At 41.7% G+C, this 21,891-nt stretch overlaps 1 long non-coding RNA gene across 1 annotated transcript; it reads right to left on the bottom strand.

The window, feature by feature from the left end:
- Nucleotides 1–240: 240 nt before the first annotated feature.
- Nucleotides 241–21,238, bottom strand: LOC129817648 (uncharacterized). Its single transcript, XR_008753749.1, has 6 exons — nt 20,935–21,238; nt 5,671–7,021; nt 5,366–5,580; nt 4,642–4,748; nt 4,400–4,542; nt 241–4,189 (listed from the first exon to the last, which is right to left on the bottom strand). It is a non-coding gene; the product is annotated as an uncharacterized LOC129817648 (long non-coding RNA).
- Between the last annotated feature and the right edge of the window lie 653 nt (nt 21,239–21,891).

Here is a 21,891-nt window from a genome sequence, read left to right on the forward strand (position 1 = left end):
CATTTTGTTAGCCCCCAGAAGAGGAGACTCCAGTTTACTTTGACCTTTTGTAAAGTTTTGATTGCAACAGTGATGTGAAAGGCTGAGACTGTTGCAGAAAGAAATATGTTGTGCATGTATTGAACATTATTCATGGTTATATTACTTTACTGGCGTAGCATACCACGCAGCCTCCGCAAGGCCTAAACCATATGAACCCGTCATAAGCATATGATAGCTAGAAAATTAACACATAAGCCATTATTTGTTTATTTTTTATTACAGGAAATTAGCTTTAAAACATAATTTTTTTATGTCAGTCTCATGGCAAAATGTGTAGGATAGAAGGATATTAGCATAGGGATTTTTGAAAGTCGGGACAGTCCTTGTCTGGCAGGGAAACTTTATTTTTATAGTTGGAAAAACATTTTTTTGTTATTATTTGATTTAAATGTAGATTTAGCGGGAAATATTTGTTTAGGGAATTTTAGAAATACTTTCAATATTATTCATTTCCATGTTGAAAGCAAAAGATCCCCATTTCAAACTCAACCCCAAAAAATACTAATCTAAAAACTGTCAAAAATGTATATTAACTGAAAATTGATAGTATGTAGTTACTTGCAATAGCCCCGTGTGAATATTTATCTCAAAACTAAAAGTTATGTACGGAGATTCCTTCCTAAAAGCTGTGTCCGGAGATTTGGTTTACTCTGTCACATTTGTCTAAAATCCTGAATGAATTAGGAATGAGCAGGGCCAGCTATACCATAAGGACCCCTTATTCATGTCCTCATAACATGTAGTGCAACAAGAACACTCATGGTCTGGAAAGTTCTCTACTTTTGATAGATTTAAACAAACAATATTGGAATCACCATGGTCACAACCATAAACTGTCAACTCCACCTGCCTGATAGATTAAAATAGAATATACATTTTGGTTCAAATATGTTACATTTAATTATTAGGTTAATTAGGTTTTAGAGTCATAAAGCTACTGTGTTTGTCACTTTACAACAGTGGTCATTCTTCTGTGAGCTGCTCCATGCAACAACCAGTTGAGAACTGCGCGCTCTTGATAATATTCCGCTGTAAATAGGCTGTGTGTGCGGCGCACATGTGAATATACAGTACCAGTCAAAAGTTTGGACACACCTACTCATTCAAGGCTTTTTCTTTATTTTTACTATTTTCTACATTGTAGAACTATAGTGACGACATCAAAACTATGAAATAACACATATGGAATCACGTAGTAACCAAAAAAGTGTTAAACAAATCAAAATACATTTTATATTTGAGATTCTTCAAAGTAGCCACCCTTTGCCTTGATGGTTTAGATCTTATCTATCGGAAAGATATCAATTTGTCTCTGTGAATGGTTTGTCCTCTGACAAATCACCTGTACATTTCGATGTTCCTCAAGGTTCCCATTTTATGACCACTATTGTTTTCACTATATATTTGACCTCTTGGGGATGTCATTCGAAAAAATAATGTTAACTTCACTGCTATGCGGATGACACACAGCTGTACATTTCAATGAAACATGGTGAAGCCCCAAAATTGCCCTTGCTAGAATCCTGTGTTTCAGACATAAGGAAGTGGATGGCTGCAAACTTTCTACTTTTAAACTCGGACAAAACAGAGATGCTTTTTCTAGATCCCAAGAAACAAAGAGCTCTTCTGTTGAATCTGACAATTAATCTTGATGGTTGTACAGTCGTCTCAAATAAAACTGTGAAGGACCTCGGTGTTACTCTGGACCCTGATCTCTCTTTTGACGAACATATCAAGACTGTTTCAAGGACCGCTTTTTTCCATCTACGTAACATTGCAACATTTTGAAACTTTCTGTCCAAAAATGATGCAGAAAAATTAATCCATGCTTTTGTTACTTCTAGGTTAGACTACTGCAATGCTCTACTTTCCGGCTACCCGGATTATTCACTAAATAAACTTCAGTTCGTGCTAAATAAGGCTGCTAGAATCCTGACAAGAAGCAAAAGAATATATTATATTACTCCAGTGCTAGCCTCCCTACACTGGCTTCCTGTTAAGGCAAGGGCTGATTTCAAGATTTTACTGCTAACCTACAAAGCATTACATGGGTTTGCTCCTACCTATCTTTCCGATTTTGTTCCTGCCGTACATACCTACATGTATGCTACGGTCACAAGATGCAGGCCTCCTAATTGTCCCTAGAATTTCTAAGCAAACGGCTGGAGGCAGGGCTTTTTCCTATAGAGCTCCATTTTTATGGAATGGTCTACCTACCCATGTAAGAGACGCAGACTCGGTCTCAACCTTTAAGTCTTTATTGAAGACTCATCTCTTCAGTAGGTCATATGATTGAGTGTAGTCTGGCCCAGGAGTGTGAAAGTGAACGGAAAGGCTCTGGAGCAACGAACCGCCCTTGCTGTCTCTGCCTGGCCTGTTCCCCTCTCTCCACGGAGATTCTCTGCCTCTAACCCTATTACAAGGACTGAGTCACTGGCTTACTGGTGCTCTTCCATGCCGTCCCTAGGAGGGGTGCCTCACTTGAGTGGGTTGAGTCGCTGACGTGGTCTTCTTCTCTGGGTTGGCGCCCCCCTTGGGTTGTGCCGTGGCGGACATCTTTGTGGGCTATACTCGGCCTTGTTTCAGTATTGTAAGTTTGTGGTTGAAGATATCCCTCTAGTGGTGTGGGGGCTGTGCTTTGGCAAAGTGGGTGGGGTTATATCCTGCCTGTTTGGGCCTGTCCGGAGGTATCATCAGATGAGCCCACAGTGTCTCCTGACCCCTCCTGTCTCAGCCTCCAGTATTTATGCTGCAGTAGTTCATGTGTCGGGGGGCTAGGGTCAGTCTGTTATATCTGGAGTATTTCTGCTGTCTTATCCGGTGTCCTGTGTGAATTTAAGTATGCTCTCTCTAATTCTCTCTTTCTCTCTTTCTTTATTTCTCTCTCTCGGGGGACCTGAGCCATAGGACCATGCCTCAGGACTACCTGGCATGATGACTCCTTGCTGCCCCCAGTCCACCTGGCCGTGCTGCTGCTCCAGTTTCAACTGTTCTGCCTGTGGCTATGGAACCCTGACCTGTTCACCGGACGTGCTACCTGTCCCAGACCTGCTGTTTTCAACTCTCTAGAGACAGCAGGAGTGGTAGAGATACTCTCAATAATCGGCTATGAAAAGCCAACTGACATTTACTCCTGAGGTGCTGACTTGTTGCACCCTCGACAACTACTGTGATTATTATTATTTGACCATGCTGGTCATTTATGAACATTTGAACATCTTGGCCATGTTGTTATAATCTCTACCCGGCACAGCCAGAAGAGAACTGGCCACCCCTCATAGCCTGGTTCCTCTCTAGGTTTCTTCCTAGGTTTTGGCCTTTCTAGGGAGTTTTTCCTAGCCACCGTGCTTCTACACCTGCATTGCTTGCTGTTTGGGGTTTTAGGCTGGGTTTCTGTACAGCACTTTGATATATCAGCTGATGTAAGAAGGGCTATATAAATACATTTGATTTTGATGACCGCTTTGCACAATCTTGGCATTCTTTCAACCAGAATTGGTGTTGGTGAATTGGTGATTTAATTAGAATTCAAGGTACACTTACACAGCATAGCTACCACAGCATTCTGCACCGATACGCCATCCCATCTGGTTTGCGCTTAGTAGGACTATCATTTGTTTTTCAACAGGACAATGACACAACACACATCCAGGCTGTGTAAGAAGGCGAGTGATGGAGTGCTGCATCAGAGGTCCTGGCCTCCACAATCACCAAACCTCAACCCAATTGAGATGGTTTGGAATGAGTTGGACCGCAGAGTGAAGAACAAGCAGCCAACAAGTGCTCAGCATATGTGGGAACTCCTTCAAGACTGTTGGAAAAGCATTCCTCATGAAGCTGGTTGAGAGAATGCAAGAGTGTGCTAAACCTTAATCAAGGCAAAGGGTGGCTACTTTGATGAATCTAAAATATATTTTGATTTGTTTAACACTTTTTTTGGTTACTACATGATTCCATATGTTATTTCATAGTTTAAATGTCTTCATTATTCTACAATGTAGAAAATAGTCAAAATAAAGAAAACTCTTGAATGAGTAGGTGTGTCCAAACTTTTGGTACTGTATCTTTTTGCCAACATGCGGTCCATGTTGGTGAACTTCCTCTTGTTCCAGCCCCTTGCCAGTAGTGTGATAATGTCTGTCCTGTACTGTTGGAAAAACATCTTCAGTCAGCTATTTTAATAAATTACTACTGTGTGCTAACCAATCAACATAAAGATTTCAATTACAGTTGTGTAAGATAAAAAAAACATGCAAATATGGCCAGTATTTGCATGTAACATCGCAGCAGAAAAAGACTACCATGCCAGCAAAAGACACCTCCTTCTGCAAGTACATTGCTTAGGCATATATCTCACCTCTGTACGTTGAGGGCCTTGAGGAGCACACCGTGTTGGCAAACTGCTGTCTCAAGCCCCTCATCTACTTTGGAAGATGATTTTCCTGATGTCTCTTTGGCCACTGTCCACTCTGACGTGACACACACTCCTTTGCCTGGCATCTACAACATTAAAATTACAGTGAAGTGTAGAGATTAACTTAAAAGAAACACATTCTAAACTGGGTGACATTGTGTTATAGAAACTGTGAGAATAATTACATGATTGGTCTTTGTATGGACATGTTTGATGAAGGATGACACATCATTGTCTTTCGCCAGGAAGACACCATCATGAAGCCCTCCTCAACACTACATAGAGAGTCAGACTGCAAGATTACATCACAAAATTATACATCAAACCGTCAAGGTGTGGCAAGTAGCCTAGAGAGGTGGGTTGCTGGTTCAAATCCCAGACATCTGACCGTGTGTGTCTCAGAGGGATTTGGATAAAGCAAAAAGACAAAGCACTGTCCCATAATTTTTCTTATTTGAAAATGACCTTCTAGTTGACAATTTAATGTTCTTCTAAAAAGAATACCAACTGCAATATAACATCACAAACATATACTTCATAACAAAAAGACCAGCATGCACTTTAAGAAGGTATAATTATACTCTGAACAAAACATCAAACACATAAGAAGGTAGTATAAAACAAGAAGCTTTCCAGAAGCGGTATTGCTTCCGATTCCCATCTACTGATATAGCATGCATCTCCTGTGAGCAGGCATGACAATGGAGGAGATCGCTTCCGCAAAGCTTGTCTATTTCAAACCGCCAGTAAGTGCTTTCTGGAATGTGTAGCCACATATCTTTCCACTCTATTAACATGCAAAACATACAGAGGTATAAAGGTATAAGTAAGGGGCAATTTTTATATTTGGGACAAATATTAACCACTAATTAATTAAAATTATCATTTGATTAGTATATACACACTTACCCTGCCAAAGTGCTTTGTTGTTCCATCAAACATTCCCACAAAGTCTTGACGGGAGCATCCTGGGGCCACTGACTTGAATAGGTACACTTTGTAGATCGTCTGGTGAGTCACGGTGGCTGGCCAGTAGACACTCTTTACAAGTTCGTCCAGCCCCACTCTCCAATGTCTCAGACATCTGGAGCAGTTCAGATCAGGAAGGGACAGGTTGTAGCACCCTGAGTCAGGAGTAATTATTGAGAAGTAATTCATTACATTCTTTAAAAACATGTGAATAGAAGTAAAGTCTTTAAAAATCACATACTTACCATTTTTTCCAATCAGGATGACCTCCTTGTCACTGTCGGGGCGCTGGAGGACCAACCACACAGCTGTGACACAGCCATGGGCAAAAGACAAACTAGAAACCAAAATGTGACACCAAAGAATGACAATCAAATTGTTCTATATATTTGGACTGTAAATACTGATGCATTGAAAATTGTGCAGCATGACTAAAAAGATGGTATTGCAGGAGGTGCTATCAGATTTAATTTGAAACACCAAAACAATAAACACACCTTGCTCCTGGAAGGTAAGGGACCCGTCATCATCCTGATGAATTACGGTGGTTGGGGATAAGGGGTGATAAAACCCTTCAAACAGAGTCTCCCTGTTGTGCAAAACCTTGGTGCTATGAGTGGCTATGTCACATGCAGCACAGAGAAGATGCCTCGGCAGTCAATCTCTGCACTGCACAACAGCATCCTCACTGTTGCAATACTGACACCGGCCCAACACAGTACCTTCAGCAGAGAACATGCTGTCCACCATTGCCTCTCTCTTTCCCCCCACTTTTGTGCACACAAGGCCTGCCTCTCTGCCCAAGTCACCTTTGGGGTTACGTGACAATATGGCCCAGTGAAACTCCTCATCAGCTCCTGTAGGTCCTGCATCAAAGAGTCTAGTGGAGATTTTTTTTTAAGATTTAAAAAAATACATGACAGAACTCATAAAAAGAATAGCTTGGCTGTATTAAAAAAAAAGTTATGGTTGGCATGGTATTTGTTCGGCATTCTAGCATACTGTACCTGTATCTTGTGATGATAGGTGCAGGAGCATGGATACTGCAGGAGGATGGGTAAAGGTACAGGAAACTATTAAATACAAATTGTGTTATATTTCTTCATCAACGCAACTTAAGTATAACTTTAGTATAACTGTGTTTATTTGGTGAAGAGATGAGAATACACTCTGACAGATATACAGTACCAGTCAAAAGTTTGGACACCTACTCATTTTCCATTTTTTTAAATTATTTTCTACCTTGTAGAATAATAGTGAAGACATCAAAGCTATGAAATAACACATATTTAGTAACCAAAAAAGTGTTAAACAGATTATTCAAAGTTTCCACCCTTTGCCTTGATGACAGCTTTGCACACTCTTGGCATTCTCTCAACCAGCTTCACCTGGAATGATTTGCCAACAGTCTTGAAGGAGTTCACACATATGCTGAGCACTTGTTGGCTGCTTTTCCTTCACTCTGCGGTCCAACCATCTGAAACGGGTAGAGGTCGGGTGATTGTGGAGGCCAGGTCATCTGATGCAGCACTCCATCACTCTCCTTCTTGGTCAAATAGCCCTTACACAGCCTGGAGGTGGGTTGGGATCATTGGCCTGTTAAAAAACAAATGATAGTCCCACTAAGCGCAAACCAGATGGGATGGCGTATCGCTGCAGAATGCTGTAGTAGCCATCCTGGTTAAGTGTGCCTTGACTTCTAAATAAAACACAGTGTCAACAGCAAAGCTTCCCCACACCATCACACCCATGCTTCACGGTAGAGGTCGACCGACTATGATTTTTCAACGCTGATACCGATACCGATTATTGGAGGACCAAAAAAGCCGATACCGATTAATCGGACGATTTTTTTTTAAAATTTGTAATAATGACAATTACAACAATACTGAATGAACACATATTTTAACTTAAAATCAATTTAGCCTCAAATAAATAATGAAACATGTTCAATTTGGTTTAAATAATGCAAAAACAAAGTGTTGGAGAAGAAAGTAAAAGTGCAATATGTGCCATTTAAGAAAGCTAACGTTTAAGTTCCTTGCTCAGAACATGAGAACATATGAAAGCTGGTGGTTCCTTTTAACATGAGTCTTCAATATTCCCAAACTGTTGCATATACCCTTAATATTGCCTGCTAACCTGGAATTCTTTTAGCTAAATATGCAGGTTTAAAAATATATACTTCTGTGTATTGATTTTAAGAAAGGCATTGATGTTTATGGTTGGATACACGTTGGAGAAACAACAGTCCTTTTTCGCGAATGCGCACCGCATCGATTATATGCAACGCAGGACATGCTAGATAAACTAGTAATATCATCAACCATGTGTTATAACTAGTGATTATGATTGATTGATTGTTTTTTTATAAGATAAGTTTAATGCTAGCTAGCAACTTACCTTGGCTTCTTACTGCATTCGCGTAACAGGCAGGTGGTTAGAGCGTTGGACTAGTTAACCGTAAGGTTGCAAGATTGAATCCCTGAGCTGACAAGGTAAAAATCTGTCGTTCTGCCCCTGAACAAGGCAGTTAACCCACCGTTCCTAGGCCGTCGTTGAAAATAAGAATGTGTTCTTAACTGACTTGCGTAGTTAAATAAAGGTGTGAAAACAATATTTTTAAAAAATACAAAAATCGGCAAAATCGGCGTCCAAAAATACAGATTTCCGATTGTTATGAAAACTTGAAATCGTCCCTAATTAATCGGCCGTTCCGATTAATCGGTCAACCTCTACTTCACAGTGGGAACCACACATGCGGAGATCATCAGTTCACCTACTCTGCGTCTCACAAAGACAAGGCAGTTGAAACCATAAATCTCAAATTTGGACTCATCAGACCAAAGGACAGATTTCCACCGGTCTTATGTCCATTGCTTGTGTTTCTTGGCTCAAGCAAGTCTCTTCGTATTATTAGTGTCCTTTAGTGGTTAGTGGTTTCATTGCAGCAATTTGACCATGAAGGCCTGATTCACACAGTCTCCTCTGAACAGTTGATGTTGAGATGTGTCTGTTACTTGAATTCTGTGAAGCATTTATTTGGGCTGCAATTCCTGAGGACGGTAACTCTAATGAACTTATCCTCTTCAGCAGAGGTAACTCTGGGTCTTCCTTTCCTGTGGCGGTCCTCATGAGAGACAGTTTCATCATAGCGCTTGATAGTTTTTGCGACTGCACTTGAAGAAACTTTCAAAGTTCTTGAACTTTTCCTGATTGACTGACCTTCATGACTTAAAGTAATGATGGACTGTCATTTCTCTTTGTTTATTTGAGATGTTCTTGCCATAATACGGACTTGGTCTTTTACCAAATAGGGCTACCTTCTGTATACCACCCCTACCTCAACACAACTGATCGGCTCAAACGCATTAAGAAGGAAATAAATTCCAAAAATTAACTTTTAACAAGGCACACCTGTTAATTGAAATGCATTACAGGTGATTACCTCATGAAGCTGGTTGAGAAAATGCCAAGAGTGTGCAAAGCTGTCATTAAGGCAGCTGCTAGTGTAACGGTCCTGACCTGTTTTATGTTGTTTTTTATGTGTTTATGGTCAGGGCATGTGTTTTGGGTGGGCAGTCTATGTTATCTGTTTCTATGTTGGTTTTGGGTTGCCTGGTATGGCTCTTGATTAGAGGCAGGTGGTTTGCGTTTTCCTCTAATTAAGAGTCATATTTAGGTAGGGCGTTCTCACTGTTTGTTTGTGGGTGATTGTCTTCCGTGTCTGTGTCGTGTCGATACCATACGGGACTGTTTGGCTGTTCGTTCATTTTGATGTCGTCTGTTTCCTGTCCGTGAGTTTATGTTTAGTTATGTAAGTTTATGTTCAGGTTTCGTCGACGTCGTTTTCTTGTTTTGTAAATTTGAAAGTGTTTTGTGTTTCGTGTTGCCATCGTCGTGTAAATAAAAGGATGGCTTATTTCCCTCAAGCTGCGTTTTGGTCTGAAGATCCTTCTCTCCTCACCTCGTCCGAGGATGAGGAGAGCGACAGTCATTACAGAATCACCCACCAAGCTAAGACCAAGCGGCAAGGGAAAAATAAACGGAGTAAGGGACAGGAGAAGAAGGAGCAATGGACATGGGACGATTTATTGGATGGAAGCCCACCCAGACCCTCCCCTAGACTGTGTATTGGTGCGCCCGGAGTTCGCACCTTAAGGGGGGGGTTATGTCACGCCCTGGCCTTAGTATTCTTTGTTTTCTTTATTATTTTAGTTAGGTCAGGGTGTGACATGGGGAATGTTTGTGTTTTGTTGGTTTTGGGTGATTCTATGGTAAAGGGGTTGTTGGTGTAGTATATGGGTTTGTGTTGAGTACATGTGTCTAGCGTTGTCTATGTATGTTTAGTTGTCTAGGAGAGTCTATGGTTACCTGAATGAGTTCCCAATTAGAGACAGCTGATTTCGGTTGTCTCTGATTGGGAGCCTTATTTAGGGTAGCCATAAGCTTTCATTTGTTGTGAGTAGTTGTCTATGTGATACGTTTGTAGCCTGTGTGTGCACATCGTTATTTAGCTTCACGATCGTTTTCTTGTTTTGTTTAGTTCGTAAGTGTGTTTGTTTCGTTTGCCTTCTTCATCAATAAAAAGGAGATGGCTTATTTTCCTAAAGCTGCGTTTTGGTCCGTCAATCCTCCACACGATCGTGACAGCTAGAAAAACTTGTGTTATGGCTTTACACCCCCTGCTATAATGTGGATAAAGAGTTACTTGTCTAACGGAACACAGAGGGTGTTCTTTAATGGAAGTCTCTCAAACATAATCCAGTTAGAATCAGGAATTCCCCAGAGTAGCTGTTTAGGCCACTTGCTTTAATTTTTTTTTAGTAACGACATGCCACTGACTTTGAGTAAAGCCAGAGTGTCTGTAACGTCCGGGGTGTAGTGGAGGAAGAAGTCAGGCGCAGTAAGCAGCGAGTTCAGGGTAGCGATACTTTTATTACACCACACCGGTGAAAATGACGCCAACTCAAACAAATGCCCCAAACAGGGGGAACTAAACAGTTCAGCCAAAAACACCATACACAAACAACCATGACTTACAGTCGAGTACAAACGTATACTGAAAATAATCCCGCACAACCAGCAGGCGGGCCGGCTGGTAAATAAAGCCCAACCAATTAACCAGGTGCAACTAATAAACAGACAAGGGGGGAAAAAAGGATCAGTGGCAGCTAATAGGCCGGTGACGACGACCGCCGAGCGCCACCCGAACAGGAAGGGGAGCCACCTTCGGTGGGAGTCGTGACAGTGTCTATGTATGCGGATGACTCAACACTATACACGTCAGCTACTACAGCGACTGATATGACTGCAACACTCAACAAAGAGCTGCAGTTAGTTTCAGAGTGGGTGGCAAGGAATAATTTAGCCCTAAATATTTCTAAAACTAAAAGCATTGTATTTGGAACAAAACACTCCATACACCCTAAACCTCAACTAAATCTTTATTAATAATGTGGAAATTGAGCAAGTTGAGATGACTAAACTGCTTGGAGTAACCCTAGATTGTAAACTGTCATGGTCAAAACATATTGATGCAGTAGTAGCTAAGATGGGGAGAAGTTTGTCTATAATAAAGCGATGCTCTGCCTTCTTAACAACACTGTCAACAAGGCAGGTCCTACAGGCCCTAGTTTAGTCGCACCTTGACTACTGTTCAGTTGTGTAGTCAGGTGCCACAAAAAAGGACTTAGGAAAATTGCAATTGGCTTAGAACCGGGCAGCACGGCTGGCCCTTGGTGGAGGAGAGATTGACTTCATCACTACTTTTATTTATGAGAGGTGTTGACATGTTGAATGCAACGAGCTGTCTGTCTAAACTACTGGCACACAACTCGGCCACCCATGTATACCCCACAAGACATGCCACGAGGTCTCTTCGCAGTCCCCAAATCCAGAATAGACTATGGGAGGGACACAGTACTACATAAAGCCATGACTACATGGAACTCTATTCCACATCAAGTAACTGACGCAAGCAGTAAAATTTGATTTAAAATAACAGATTAAAAAAACACCTTATGGAACAGCGGGGACTGTGAAGCAACACAAACATAGGCCCAGACACATGCATACACACACACAATAACATACGCACTATACATACACATGGATTTAGTAATGTAGATATGTGGTGGAGTAGGGGCCTGAGGGCACACAGTGTGTTGTGAAATCTGTGAATGTATTGTAATGTTTTTAAAATTGTATAAACTGCCTTGGCAGCAGCTAATGGGGATCCATGATAAAAAGAAATAGTTTGAAGAATCTCAACTATACACTGGTCAAAAAAATAAAGGGAACACTTAAACAACACAATGTAACTCCAAGTCAATCACACTTCTGTGAAATCAAACTGTCCACTTAGGAAGCAACACTGATTGACAATACATTTCACATGCTGTTGTGCAAATGGAATAGACAAAAGGTGGAAATTATAGGCAATTAGCAAGACACCCCCCAAAACAGGAGTGATTCTGCAGGTGGTGACCACAGACCACTTCTCAGTTCCTATGCTTCCTGGCTGATGTTTTGGTCACTTTTGAATGCTGGCGGTGCTCTCACTCTAGTGGTAGCATGAGACGGAGTCTACAACCCACACAAGTGGCTCAGGTAGTGCAGTTCATCCAGGATGGCACATCAATGCGAACTGTGGCAAAAAGGTTTGCTGTGTCTGTCAGCGTAGTGTCCAGAGCATGCAGGCGCTACCAGGAGACAGGCCAGTACATCAGGAGACGTGGAGGAGGCCGTAGGAGGGCAACAACCCAGCAGCAGGACCGCTACCTCCGCCTTTGTGCAAGGAGGTGCACTGCCAGAGCCCTGCAAAATGACCTCCAGCAGGCCACAAATGTGCATGTGTCTGCTCAAACGGTCAGAAACAGACTCCATGAGGGTGGTATGAGGGCCCGACGTCCACAGGTGGGGGTTGTGCTTACAGCCCAACACCGTGCAGGACGTTTTGCATTTGCCAGAGAACACCAAGATTGGCAAATTCGCCACTGGCGCCCTGTGCTCTTCACAGATGAAAGCAGGTTCACACTGAGCACATGAGCACATGTGACAGACGTGACAGAGTCTGGAGACGCCGTGGAGAACGTTCTGCTGCCTGCAACATCCTCCAGCATGACCGGTTTGGCGATGGGTCAGTCATGGTGTGGGGTGGCATTTCTTTGTGGGGCCGCACAGCCCTCCATGTGCTCGCCAGAGGTAGCCTGACTGCCATTAGGTACCGAGATGAGATCCTCAGACCCCTTGTGAGACCATATGCTGACACATGCACATTTGTGGCCTGCTGGAGGTCATTTTGCAGGGCTCTGGTAGTGCACCTCCTTGCACAAAGGCGGAGGTAGCGGTCCTGCTGCTGGGTTGTTGCCCTCCTACGGCCTCCTCCACGTCTCCTGATGTACTGGCCTGTCTCCTGGTAGCGCCTGCATGCTCTGGACACTACACTGACAGACACAGCAAACCTTTTTGCCACAGTTCGCATTGATGTGCCATCCTGGATGAACTGCACTACCTGAGCCACTTGTGTGGGTTGTAGACTCCGTCTCATGCTACCACTAGAGTGAGAGCACCGCCAGCATTCAAAAGTGACCAAAACATCAGCCAGGAAGCATATGAACTGAGAAGTGGTCTGTGGTCACCACCTGCAGAATCACTCCTGTTTTGGGGGGTGTCTTGCAAATTGCCTATAATTTCCACCTTTTGTCTATTCCATTTGCACAACAGCATGTGAAATTTATTGTCAATCCGTGTTGCTTCCTAAGTGGACAGTTTGATTTCACAGAAGTGTGATTGACTTGGAGTTACATTGTGTTGTTTAAGTGTTCCCTTTATTTTTTTGAGCAGTGTATTTTGATATGTTTAACACTTTTTTGGTTACTACATGATTCCATATGTGTTATTTCATAGTGTTGATATCTTCACTATTATTCAACAATGTAGAAAATAGTAAAAGTAAAGAAAAACCATTGAATGAGTAGGTGTCCAAACTTTTGACTGGTACTGTATGTCATAATTTTATGTTATACTGTGTCAGTGGTGGTGGTTCCCAAACTTTTTATAGTCCCGTAACCCTTCAAATATTCAACCTCCAGCTGAGTACCGCCTCTAGCACCAGGGTCAGCGCATTCTCAAATGTTGTTTTTTTGCCATCATTGTAAGCCTGCCACACACAGACTATACGATACATTTATTAAACATAAGAATGATCGTGAGTTTGTCACAGCCCGGCTCGTAGGACGTGACAAATAGTTCTTATAGGACCAGGGCACAAATAATAATATAATAATAATGAACAATTTTGCTCTTTATTTAGCCATCTTATATATAAAACCTTATTTGTTCATGGAAAATTGTGAATAACTCACCACAGGTTAATGAGAAGGGTGTGCTTGAAAGGATGCACATAACTCTGAAATGTTTGGTTGTACTGGAGAGAGTCTCAGTTTTAAATCATTTTCCATACACATTCTGTGCCTGTATTTAGTTTTCATGCGAGTGAGGGCTGAGAATCCACTCTCACATAGGTACGTGGTTGCAAAGGGCATCAGTGTCTTACCAGCGCGATTTGCCAAGGCAAGAAACTGTGAGCGCAGCCCTATCCAGAAATCTGGCAGTGATTCAATTAAATTTTCACAGAACCACTTGTTGCAATTTCGATGAGGCTCTCTTGTTCAGATATATATACACTGCTCAAAAAAATAAAGGGAACACTAAAATAACACATCCTAGATCTGAATGAATGAAATATTCTTATTAAATACTTTTTTCTTTACATAGTTGAATGTGCTGACAACAAAATCACACAAAAATGATCAATGGAAATCAAATTTATCAACCCATGGAGGTCTGGATTTGGAGTCACACTCAAAATTAAAGTGGAAAACCACACTACAGGCTGATCCAACTTTGATGTAATGTCCTTAAAACAAGTCAAAATAAAGCTCAGTAGTGTGTGTGGCCTCCACGTGCCTGTATGACCTCCCTACAACGCCTGGGCATGCTCCTGATGAGGTGGCGGATGGTCTCCTGAGGGATCTCCTCCCAGACCTGGACTAAAGCATCCGCCAACTCCTGGACAGTCTGTGGTGCAATGTGTTGTTGGTGGATGGAGCGAGACATGTCCCAGATCTGCTCAATTGGATTCAGGTCTGGGGACCGGGCGGGCCAGTCCATAGCATCAATGCCTTCCTCTTGCAGGAACTGCTGACACACTCCAGCCACATGAGGTATAGCATTGTCTTGCATTAGGAGGAACCCAGGGCCAACCGCACCAGCATATGGTCTCACAAGGGGTCTGAGGATCTCATCTCGGTACCTAATGGCAGTCAGGCTACCTCTGGCGAGCCCATGTAGGGCTGTGCGGCCCCCCAAAGAAATGCCACCCCACACCATGACTGACCCACCGCCAAACCGGTCATGCTGGAGGATGTTGCAGGCAGCAGAACGTTCTCCACGGCGTCTCCAGACTCACGTTTGTCACATGTGCTCAGTGTGAACCTGCTTTCATCTGTGAAGAGCACAGGGCGCCAGTGGCAAATTTGCCAATCTTGGTGTTCTCTGGCAAATGCCAAACTTCCTGCACGGTGTTGGGCTGTAAGCACAACCCCCACCTGTGGACGTCGGGCCCTCATACCACCCTCATTGAGTCTGTTTCTGACCGTTTGAGCAGACACATGCACATTTGTGGCCTGCTGGAGGTCATTTTGCAGGGCTCTGGCAGTGCTCCTCCTTGCACAAAGGCGGAGGTAGCGGTCCTGCTGCTGGGTTGTTGCCCTCCTACGGCCTCCTCCACGTCTCCTGATGTACTGGCCTGTCTCCTGGTAGCGCCTCCATGCTCTGGACACTACGCTGACAGACACAGCAAACCTGCCACATCATTCCTGCCACAGCTCGCATTGATGTGCCATCCTGGATGAGCTGCACTACCTGAGCCATTTGTGTGGGTTGTAGACTCCGTCTCATGCTACCACTAGAGTGAAAGCACCGCCAGCATTCAAAAGTGACCAAAACATCAGCCAGGAAGCATAGGAACTGAGAAGTGGTCTGTGGTCACCACCTGCAGAACCACTCCTTTATTGGAGGTGTCTTGCTAATTGCCTATAATTTCCATCTGTTGTGTATTCCATTTGCACAACAGCATGTGAAATTTATTGTCAATCAGTGTTCCTTCCTAAGTGGACAATTTGATTTCACAGAAGTGTGATTGACTTGGAGTTACATTGTGTTGTTTAAATGTTCCCTTTATTTTTTTGAGCAGTGTATATATACAGTGGGGCAAAAAAGTATTTAGTCAGCCACCAATTGTGCAAGTTCTCCCACTTAAAAAGATGAGAGAGGCCTGTAATTTTCATCATAGGTACACTTTTTTGTGTACACACAAAAAAATCCAGAAAATCACATTGTAGGATTTTTAATGAATTTATTTGCAAATTATGGTGGAAAATAAGTATTTGGTCACCTACAAACAAGCAAGATTTCTGGCTCTCACAGACCTGTAACTTCTTCTTTAAGATGCTCCTCTGTCCTCCACTCGTTACCTGTATTAATGCCACCTGTTTGAACTTGTTATCAATATAAAAGACACCGTTGTCATATGCACCAGTTTCACGCATCTGGCCTTCAGTGCGCCTCCCCAGTCCGGTACGTCCTGTGTCTCCTCCATGCACTCGCCCTGAGGTATGTGTCACCGTTCCGGTACAATGTGTGCCGGTTCTACACACCGTGTATCCAGTGCGCCTCCACAGCCCAGTGCGTCCTGTGCCAGCTCCCTGCACTTGCCATGCGAAGGTGGTCCTTTGTCCAGGACGCGTTGTGCCAGCTCTACGCTCCAGACCTCCAGTGCACCTCCACGGCCCAGTATATCCTGTGCCAGCTCCATGCACCCGGCCTCCAGTGCGTGTCTCCAGCCTGGTACATCCTGTGCCTGCTCCAATCACGAAGTCTCCAGTGATGATCCGCTGGCCCGAAGCCTCCAGTGATGATCCATGGCCCGAAGCCTCCAGTGATGATCCATGGCCCGGAGCCTCCAATGATGATCCATGGCCCGAAGCCTCCAGTGATGATCCATGGTCCGGAGCCTCCAGTGATGATCCATGGCCCGGAGCCTCCAGTGATGATCCATGGCACGAAGCCTCCAGTGATGATCCATGGCCCGACGCCTCCAGTGATGATCCATGGCCCGAAGCCTCCAGTGATGATCCATGGCCCGGAGCCTCCAGTGATGATCCATGGCCCAGAGCCTCCAGAGACGATCCAAGGTCCAGAGTCTCCAGCGACGGTCTGCAGTCCAGAGTCTCCAGCGACGGTCTGTCCAGAGCCTCCAGCAACGGTCGGCAGACTGGTGTCATTTAAATAAAAGTAAAATGTACGCCTACAACGCTGCACCTTGGTCCAATCCATCTCTAAACGAATGTGACATTGAGACTGGTGTTTTGCGGGTACTATTTAATGAAGCTGCCAGTTGAGGACTTGTGACGCGTCTATTTCTCAAACGAGACACTCTAATGTACTTGTCCTCTTTCTCAGTTGTTCATGCCTGCAAGACAGAAGCTTAGTTTACAGTCAATCGGTCTAAGGATTTGAAAGTTTTATAGCACCACTTTGTATTTAATCCCACATTGAAATGAAATCCCACATTGAAATGAAATTGAAATGAAGCCAGCTAAAATTGGTCAGTATTTTGCAACTGCATTTAGTACTAGTTATAAATGTCCTAACAAGGTAGTCATGCTGCCTGACCAGGTGAACGACGCTAGTCTTGATTAGGCTCTTATTCTCTTGGGGTTGTTGTGTGTAGTGTGATTTCCTTTGGGTCAAGCAACCTGGCGTCAAGCCTACCTCAGGTCAATATCCCCTCCTACCATTTGCTACTCTGATGAGCAGAAGTAGGATAGTGTATGAGGGTCAAAAGTATGTCCTGTTATTAAGGCGTGAGGGATTTGTGACAGAGAAGCACAGGTTATGTTTTCTGAACCGAGGGAGTAGTGTAACGATTTCTTAATAGCCTTGATAAGTCTATTAAGAAATCCCCCAAGGGAGATCTCACTCTTCAAAATCAAATTTTGCGCCGAATACAACAGGTGTAGACCTTAATGTAAAATGCTTACTTACAAGCCCTTAACCAACAATGCAGTTTTAATAAAAATACCTAAAAAAAGTAAGAAATAAAAGTAACAAATACTTAAAGAGCAGCAGTAAAATAACAATAGCGAGGCTATATACAGGGGGCACCGGTTAGTTGAGGTAATATGTACATGTAGGTAAGTTATTTAAGTGACTAAACATAGATAATAACAGAGAGTAACAGCAGCGTAAAAGGGTGGGGGGCAATGCAAAAATTCTGGGTAGCCATTTGATTAGATCAGGGATGCCCAACCCTCTTCTTGGACATCTACCGTCCTGTGGGTTTTCACAGTCTGGCTTCATAAGGAACAGACATATTTCTAACAATGTCAGATTAGACATACTTGACTAATAACTGAGGATAGCTTCATATTTTTATTTTTATTTTTTTATAAAGCATTTGACACAGTAGAGCATCAGTTTCTCTTCCACTCCCTTGAGAGACTTGGCTTTGGGGATTTTTTCTGTAAGGCTATTAAGACTCTCTATGCAAATGGTAACAGCTCTATCAAATTGAAATATGGCACCTCACCTAGATTTGAGTTAAAGAGAGGAATTAGACAAGGTTGTCCTATCTCCCCGTATCTGTTTTTATTAATCACCCAACTTCTTGCAAATTCTTTAAAAAATAGTCCTGTACAAGGTATTTCCATAGCTGGTAAAGAAATTATTATAAGCCAGCTGGCTGATGATACTACACTTTTTCTGAAAGATGCTAACCAAATTCCCATATCAATCAATGTGATACAATCCTTTTCCAAAGCGTCTGGTCTATACCTTAACATTAATAAATGTGAACTCATAGCTGTCAAAGATTGTGTGACACCTTCATATTATGGTATTCCAGTAAAAGAAGAACTTACATATTTAGGCATAACCATTACAAAGGATCAGAAGTCTAGAGGCATACTAAATTGTAACACTCTTATTAAAAATACCCAGAAGAAGCTAAATCAATGGCTACGAAGGGACTTATCTTTAAAAGGTAGAGTCCTAATAACCAAGGCTGAAGGTATCTCTAGACTAACATATGGCGCTCTATCTTTAAATCTTGACGGTAAAATAAGCAAGGAGATAGACCAGATGCTTTTCAACTTTCTTTGGAGAAACCGTACCCATTACATTAGGAAAACTGTTGTAATGAACACTTATGAGAATGGTGGACTGAATTTTCTGGACTTTACTACTTTAAATAATACTTTTAAGATCAATTGGATAAAACAATTCCTAAGAAGACCCACTTCTATCTGGAATTTTATTCCTCATCATGTCTTCTCTTCTTTTGGTGGCCTTAACTTCATGTTGTCGAGCAATTATTATATTGACAAAATTCCAGTGAAACTTTCTGCTTTTCATCGGCAGGTTTTCTTGTCATGGTCCTTAATTTATAAACACAATTTTTCTCCACACAGATATTATATATGGAATAATTGGGATATATTGTATAAAAATACTTCTTTGTTTTAAGAATATTGGTTCCGAAATAATATCCTATTGGTATCGTATCAGCACTTCGAGATATTAGCTGATGTACGAAGGGCAATATAAAATAAACTTGATTTGATTTTGGTGAGCCAACTGGTAAATGCAGAGGCTCTTTTACTCAGTTATAAGGAATTCTTATCACTTTACAAGGTCCCTGTAACACCTAAAGATTTTGCAATTGTTTTAGACGCAATTCCCTCAGGTGTTGCTCTGTTTTTCAGGAACGTGTCAAGACCTGACCCTCAGAGCCTACCTTCTATTGACCCTGTTGACTCATCAGTAGGAAAGATTTGTTTCTCTTTTGGTCCATTCAACAACAGAGCGATACGAACCTTGTTTCAGCAGGATGTTGTATGTTGTACCTTATGTCATGCCTTATTGGAATGGATTTATTGATAATATCTGTTGGAAAAAAGTTTGGATGTTGCCACACACATACCTACTTCTTAACAAAATGAAGGAAGTTTCCTTTAAAATTATTCATAAATATTATCCTGCCAACCACTATATGAAGAAGTTTAAGGAAAACATCAACTCAAATTGCTCCTTTTGTAATGACCACCCAGAAACAGTGTTGGATCTTTTTTGGTATTGTATACATGTAAGAAAACTGTGGCAAGACATCAGTAGATTTATAATTGAACACATTTATGAAGATTCTACACTATTGTGGAGAGATGTACTGCTTGGATTCTTTACATACGATAAAAATAAGTTTAAACATTTTTATGTAATTCATTTCATTATTCTTTTGGACAAATTTCATATACACAAATGTAAATTTACAAACAAAAAAACACATTTTCTTACCCTACAAAAAGAAATTGAACTGTATTTTAAGACAGTTAAATATTCTACTAACAAAAAAACTGTTAGAATTGTAAGTGTATGTATGTCCCTTAAGGTCCTTGTGTAATTGTAATGTGATATTGTACCCCTTAGCTCGATTGTCCGTTATATATAATCTATATATACTTGTGTTCCCTTATGTACTTTCTGTATTGATTTGTTGTTAATAAAAAATAAATTAAAAAATATAAGAAAAAGAACGAACACAAAGGTCAGTTCCGGTAGAATTTATAAAACGTCAGTTCCGGTGCTACGGAATCATGGGCGATTGAATTTCACAGTCCATCACTCACTGCCAGACACTTTTAAATCATTAAATAAATACCTTTAAAACATCGCTAAAAAGTATTTCCATGTGCTTACACGATTGATATTATTGATTGTCTTTTTACATAATTAATAACGGCGAGCAGCTAGCTAAAAAGGTCCAATATTCACTGGGGTTACAACCGGCGGGAACCAAAAAGCTAACGTTAGCATACAAGCGACTGTTGGCCAGGACGAATAAATATCACTTCCTGTCTACAAGATGAACGAATATACATAACTGATTGAAATAAATTGTTTAGAATTATGCGGGCCGAAATACAGAGAATACTAGATTATTTGTTATTTCTTGTCCAATAACTCACCTCGTTCTCAATGTAAAATGGCTAGCTTCAACCAAATAAGCATTTATGTTTATTTGTACTTATAGCACAAACTCAGGGCGCATCGAGTTTAGAGATTCAGAAGGGGCGTGGCATCAGAGGTATCTGGTGTTATTGATTTCGATGCGCCATAAATTTCTGCTATTAGTGCATACAAACATTGTGCTGATTTTTACAAATAGTACACACTTAATGAGAGACTGGGTTGCAACCCACCTATAAGTGTGATCGGGGATTTATATTGAAGAAGCAGTTTCTGCCTGTCTTTGACTGTAATGCATTATTGACACGGCATATACCTCCGCTACACTACTTTGATACGCATCCGTGGATTTAAGAAGTGAGTATAAACAATGCCCACTGAACAAAAGTGGGTACAGTATACGGCATATACTGTACCTGCGTATAGCCTCCACCACACCACTGCTTCCTTGACATTCTTTGTCACCTTCAGCAATGAGTTGTCTTTTAATTATAGAAAAGGCATAGCTCCCTGTATTCATGTATGTTAGAATTTGGTTACCATAGTATTTGTCTGTGTTTGAACAGTTTGTGGCTCATTTGTGGTAATCCGAGTAGCCTGCTCTACGGCGCGACCAATGGGCGCGACATCTGTGCGGCGAGGACTGCGTTTGACACGCACGTGACGTCACTTTGTAGGCGTGTTTTTCATGGAAAGTGCTGGAAAAAACGAAGTACACCCAAAAGAGCTGACTGATATTCTTCCGTGAGAGTAACAAGACCCATCATTTCCACATTTGTATACATTTTAATTTGTGGCAATTTCTTACTACACTGTCCGATTGATACAAAATGTGACATTATGGTTTTAAATCATATATGTTTCCCCATTCACGGTGTCCACAAATAAATGTTAAATATTTGCTTTGAATAAAGCTGTAGTCTGTCATCGTGCCATGTAATCAAAACTCAAAAACCGGCAGTTCAAACAACTATATATGTTTTCCCTATCAAGTCAAAAGCCTTTTCCAAAGAAATGTCTGCTGTTTACAAAAATATTCCACACGCTTGAGAATGCAGAGGCAATTCAAGTCTCATGTTTTAATGTCACATGCACAAGTACAGTTAAATGCCTTTCTTGCAAACTCAAAACCCAACAATGCAATAATCAATAGCAACGTAATACTATAGAAAAAAACACGAGAAATAACAAATTTGAAGAACACAATAAGTAGGCGTATTATAGACAGGGTCAATTCCAATACCATATGTACAATGTGCAGGGATACTGGAGTGATAGAGGTAGATATGTATAGGGGTAAAGTTACTAGGAATCAGGATATAAGATAAACATAGCAGCAACTTGTATGTAAGTGGAGTCAGCATAAATGTATG

The sequence above is a fragment of the Salvelinus fontinalis genome, chromosome 20 (genome assembly GCF_029448725.1).
Source record: "Salvelinus fontinalis isolate EN_2023a chromosome 20, ASM2944872v1, whole genome shotgun sequence".
NCBI classification, from domain to species: Eukaryota; Metazoa; Chordata; class Actinopteri; order Salmoniformes; family Salmonidae; genus Salvelinus; species Salvelinus fontinalis.